The following is a 6,164-nucleotide window of genomic DNA, read 5'->3' as shown; positions in this document are numbered from 1 at the left end:
GGTGTGTGTGTGTGTGTGTGTTTTGCCGAGGGTGCCCATTTGCATGTCGATAACCGACTCGCAACTAGGGTGGGTGGGTGTGCGTCTTTTTGTCAATGGTCCCTAGTTGCATGTCAACCATCGACTCGCAACTAGGGGGCGTGTTTGTTGAGGACCCCTACTTGCAAGTTAACCATCGACTCGCAACTAGGGGGTGCGTGTGTGTGTGTTTTGTCGTGGCCCCCAGTTGCAAGCCGTCCATCGACTCGCAAGTAAGGATATGTGTGTATGTGTTGGGGAACGTAGTAATTTCAAAATTTTCCTACGCACACACAGGATCATGGTGATGCATAGCAACGAGAGGGGAGAGTGTTGTCCACGTACCCTCGTAGACCGAAAGCGGAAGCGTTAGCACAACGCGGTTGATGTAGTCGTACGTCTTCACGATCCGACCGATCAAGTACCGAACGTACGACACCTCCGAGTTCAGCACACGTTCAGCTCGATTACGTCCCGCGAACTCCGATCCAGCAGAGCTTCACGGGAGAGTTCCGTCAGCACGACGGCGTGGTGACGGTGATGATGATGCTACCGCCGCAAGGCTTCGCCTAAGCACCGCTACGATATGATCGAGGTGGAATATGGCGGAGGGGGGCACCGCACACGGCTAAGAGATCAAGAGATCAATTGTTGTCTAGAGGTGCCCCCGTGCCCCCGTATATAAAGGATTAGGGGAGGAGGCCGGCGGCCAAGAGGAGGGCGCGCCAGGGAGGAGTCCTACTCCCACCGGGAGTAGGACTCCCTCTTTTCCTAGTTGGAGTAGGAGGGGGAAAGGAAGGGAAGGAGAGAGGGGGAAGGAAAGGGGGCGCCCCCCCTCCTTGTCCAATTCGGACTAGAGGGGGAGGGGGGGCGCGTCCAGCCCTAGCCGCCCCTCCTCTTCTCCACTAAGGCCCATCTTGGCCCATTAAGCTCCCCCGGGGGTTCCGGTAACCCCCCGGTACTCTGGTATATGTCTGAAACTCCCCGAAACCATTCCGGTGTCCGAACATAGTCATCCAATATATCGATCTTTATGTCTCGACCATTTCGAGACTCCTCGTCATGTCCGTCACATCCGGGACGCCGAACTACCTTCGGTACATCAAAACACAAAAACTCATAATACAATCGTCATCTAACTTTAAGCGTGCGGACCCTACGGGTTTGAGAACTATGTAGACATGACCGAGACACGTCTTTGGTCAATAACCAATAGCGGAACCTGGATGCTCATATTGGCTCCCACATATTCTACGAAGATCTTTATCGGTCAAACCGCATAACAACATACGTTGTTCCCTTTGTCATCGGTATGTTACTTGCCCGAGATTTGATCGTCGGTATCTCAATACCTAGTTCAATCTCGTTACTAGCAAGTCTCTTTACTCGTTCCGTAATACATCATCCCGCAACTAACTCACTAGTTACAATGCTTGCAAGGCTTATAGTGATGTGTATTACCGAGTGGGCCCAGAGATACCTCTCCGACAATCGGAGTGACAAATCCTAATCTCGATATACGCCAACTCAACAATTACCTTCGGAGACACCTGTAGAGCACCTTTATAATCACCCATTTACGTTGTGACGTTTGGTAGCACACAAAGTGTTCCTCCGGTAAATGGGAGTTGCATATTCTCATAGTCATAGGAACATGTATAAGTCATGAAGAAAGCAATAGCAACATACTAAACGATCAAGTGCTAAGCTAACGGAATGGGTCAAGTCAATCACATCATTCTCCTAATGATGTGATCCCGTTAATCAAATGACAACTCATGTCCATGGCTAGGAAACTCAACCATCTTTGATTAACGAGCTAGTCAAGTAGAGGCATACTAGTGACATTATGTTTGTCTATGTATTCACACATGTATCAAGTTTCCGGTTAATACAATTCTAGCATGAATAATAAACATTTATCATGAAATAAGGAAATAAATAATAACTTTATTATTGCCTCTAGGGCATATTTCCTTCAGTATGTGTGTTTGTCGAGGGTCCCCAGATGCATCTCAAATAACCAAGGGGCAACTAGTGTGTGTGTGTGTGTTTTGTCGTGGCCCCCCAGTTGCATGTCAACCATCGACTCGCAACTAGGGTTGGTGCGTGTGTGTGTGTGTGTGTTTTCGTGGCCCCCAGTCGCAAGTCGTCCATCGACTCACAACTAAGGATGTGTGTGTGTGCGTGTGTGTGTGTGTGTGTGTTCGTCGAGGGTCCCTAGTTGCATGTCGATACCCCGACTCGCAACTAGGTGGTATGTGTGTTTGTTGAGGACCCAAAGTTGCAAGTTGACCATCGACTCGCAACTAGGGTGTGTGTGTGTGTTTTTTGTCAAGGGTGCCCATTTGCATGTCGATAACCGACTCACAACTAGGGGGTAGGTGTGCATCTTTTTGTCAAGGGTCCCTAGTTGCATGTCAACCATCGACTCGCAACTAGGGGGGCGTGTTTGTTGAGGACCCCTAGTTGCAAGTTGACCATCGACTCGCAACTAGGGGGTGGGCGTGTGTGTGTTTTGTCGTGTGTAGGATCGAAAGTATGTCTAGAGGGGGGTGATTAGACTACTTGACCAAATAAAAATCTAGCCTTTTCCCAATTTTAGTTCTTGGCAGATTTTAGCAACTAAGCACAAGTCAAGCAATCAACCTACACATGCAATTCTAAGAGTATAGCAGCGGCATGTAAAACAATTGCATATGAAGGTAAAGGGAGGAGTTTGAGGGAGCAAACGCAATGTTGACACGGAGATTTTTTATCCGTGGTTCCGATGGGTGGTGCTATCGTACATCCACGTTGATGGAGACTTCAACCCACGAAGGGTAACGGTTGCGTGAGTCCACTGAGGGCTCCACCCACGAAGGGTCCACGAAGAAGCAACCTTGTCTATCCCACCATGGTCGTCGCCCACGAAGGACTTGCCTCACTAGGGTAGATCTTCACGAAGTAGGCGATCTCCTTGCCCTTACAAACTCCTTGGTTCAACTCCACAATCTCGACGAAGGCTCCCAAGTGACACCTAGCCAATCTAAGAGACACCACTCTCCAAGAAGTAACAAATGGTGTGTTGATGATGAACTCCTTGCTCTTGTGCTTCAAATGATAGTCTCCCCAACACTCAACTCTCTCTCACAGGATTTGGATTTGGTGGAAAGAAGATTTGAGTGGAAAGCAACTTGGGGAAGGCTAGAGATCAATATTTATGTAGTTGGAATGGGATATCTTGACCTCAACACAAGTGTAGGTGGTTCTCTCTCATAAAATATGCGTTGGAAGTGTAGGCATGTTCTGATGGCTCTCTCCACGAATGAAGAGTGGGTGGAGGGGTATTTATAGCCTCCACACAAAATATAATCGTTACACACAAATCACCAAACTCGATGGAACTGATTCAGAGAACTCGGTCAGACCGATTTGGTTCATAATGTGACCGTTAGGTGTTTCGATGGGACCGACACGTCAACTCGGTGAGACCGATTTCATTAGGGTTAGGGCATAACGTAATCTCGGTGAGACCGATTACACAAACTTGGTGAGACTGATTTTGGTAATAGACAAACAGAGAGTTGGTCAGGCAAACTCGGTGGGACCGATTTGCTCATCTCGGTTGGACCAAAACGTTACGAAACAGAAACATAGTGTTTGCATTGCAATCTCGGTGGGACCGATCGCTCATATCGGTTTAACCGAAACGTTACGAAGGGAAACAGAGAGATTACAATCCCATCTCGGTGAGACCGAAAAGACTAGGGTTTCTGGCAGTGGCTATGTCAACTGAACTCGATGGCTCCGGATATGAAATTTCGGTGGGGCCGAGTTGGAAATTTTGGTTTGGGACATATGTGGATGTGAGAAAGTAGTGGAGGGTTTTGGAGCATATCACTAAGCATTTTGAGCAAGAACCTCATTAAGCAACACCTCACCCCTTCTTAATAGTATTGGCTTTTCCTATAGACTCAATGTGATCTTGGATCACTAAAATAGAAAATGTAGAGTCTTGTGCTTTGAGCTTGAGCCAATCTTCTGTCCTTAGCATTTTGAAGGGTCCACTTTGTTGGGGAACGTAGCAGAAATTCAAAATTTTCTACGCATCACCAAGATCAATCTATGGAGTAATCTAGCAACGAGGGGAAGGGGAGTGCATCTACATACCCTTGTAGATCGCGATGCGGAAGCGTTGCAAGAACGCGGATGAAGGAGTCGTACTCGTAGCGATTCAGATCGCGGTTGATTCCGATCTAAGCACCGAAGAACGGTGCCTCCGCGTTCAACACACGTGCAGCCCGGTGACGTCTCCCACACCTTGATCCAGCAAGGAGAGAGGGAGAGGTTGGGGAAGACTCCATCCAGCAGCAGGACGATGGTGTGGTGGTGGTGGAGGAGCGTGGCAATCCCGCAGGGCTTCGCCAAGCACCGCGGGAGAGGAGGAGGGAGAGGGGTAGGGCTGCGCCGAAAGAGAGACGTTCTCATGTGTCTTGGGCAGCCCAAACCTCAACTATATATAGGGGGGAGGGGGCTGCGCCCCCCTCTAGGGTTTCCACCCCAAGGGCTGGCGGCCAGCCCTAGATCCCATCAAGGGGGGCGGCCAAGGGGAGGAAAGGGGGGGCGCCCCACTAGATGGGCCCTAAGGCCCATCTGGGCCTAGGGTTTGCCCCCTCCCACTCTCCCATGCGCCTTGGACCTTGGTGGGGGGGCGCACCAGCCCACCTGGGGCTGGTCCCCTCCCACACTTGGCCCATGCAGCCTTCTGGGGCTGGTGGCCCCACTTGGTGGACCCCCGGGACCCTCCCGGTGGCCCCGGTACATTACCGATATCACCCGAAACTTTTCCGGTGACCAAAACAGGACTTCCCATATATAAATCTTTACCTCCGGACCATTCCGGAACTCCTCGTGACGTCCGGGATCTCATCCGGGACTCCGAACAACATTCGGTAACCACGTACATACTTTCCCTATAACCCTAGCGTCATCGAACCTTAAGCGTGTAGACCCTACGGGTTCGGGAACCATGCAGACATGACCGAGACGTTCTCCGGTCAATAACCAACAGCGGGATCTGGATACCCATGTTGGCTCCCACATGTTCCACGATGATCTCATCGGATGAACCACGATGTCGGGGATTCAATCAATCCCGTATACAATTCCCTTTGTCTATCGGTATGTTACTTGCCCGAGATTCGATAGTCGGTATCCCGATACCTTGTTCAATCTCGTTACCGGCAAGTCTCTTTACTCGTTCCGTAACACATCATCCCGTGATCAACTCCTTGGTCACATTGTGCACATTATGATGATGTCCTACCGAGTGGGCCCAGAGATACCTCTCCGTTTACACGGAGTGACAAATCCCAGTCTCGATTCGTGCCAACCCAACAGACACTTTCGGAGATACCTGTAGTGCACCTTTATAGCCACCTAGTTATGTTGTGACGTTTGGTACACCCAAAGCATTCCTACGGTATCCGGGAGTTGCACAATCTCATGGTCTAAGGAAATGATACTTGACATTAGAAAAGCTCTGAGCAAACGAACTACACGATCTTGTGCTAGGCTTAGGATTGGGTCTTGTCCATCACATCATTCTCCTAATGATGTGATCCCGTTATCAACGACATCCAATGTCCATGGTCAGGAAACCGTAACCATCTATTGATCAACGAGCTAGTCAACTAGAGGCCTACTAGGGACATGGTGTTGTCTATGTATCCACACATGTATCTGAGTTTCCTATCAATACAATTCTAGCATGGATAATAAACAATTATCATGAACAAGGAAATATAATAATAACCTATTTATTATTGCCTCTAGGGCATATTTCCAACACACTTTCCAATCCATGCCATGCCAATCACTGAGCTTTCCTGAAATGTTTATCTTGAAATAGCATTAGCTCAATGAGCTATATGTTGTTAGGAATTACCAAAACCACCCAGGGATAGTTGCACTTTCATCGTGGCCCCCGGTTGCAAGCCGTCCGTCGACTCGCAACTAAGGATATGTGTGTATGTGTGTTTGTCGAGGGTCCCCAGATGCATCTCAAATAACCAAGGCGCAACTAGTGTGTGTGTGTGTGTTTTGTCGTGGCCCCCCAGTTGCATGTCAACCATCAACTCGCAACTAGGGTTGGTGCGTGTGTG

The sequence above is a fragment of the Triticum aestivum genome, chromosome 5D (genome assembly GCF_018294505.1).
Source record: "Triticum aestivum cultivar Chinese Spring chromosome 5D, IWGSC CS RefSeq v2.1, whole genome shotgun sequence".
In the NCBI taxonomy this organism is placed as follows: Eukaryota; Viridiplantae; Streptophyta; class Magnoliopsida; order Poales; family Poaceae; genus Triticum; species Triticum aestivum.
This window is presented reverse-complemented; position numbering follows the sequence as displayed.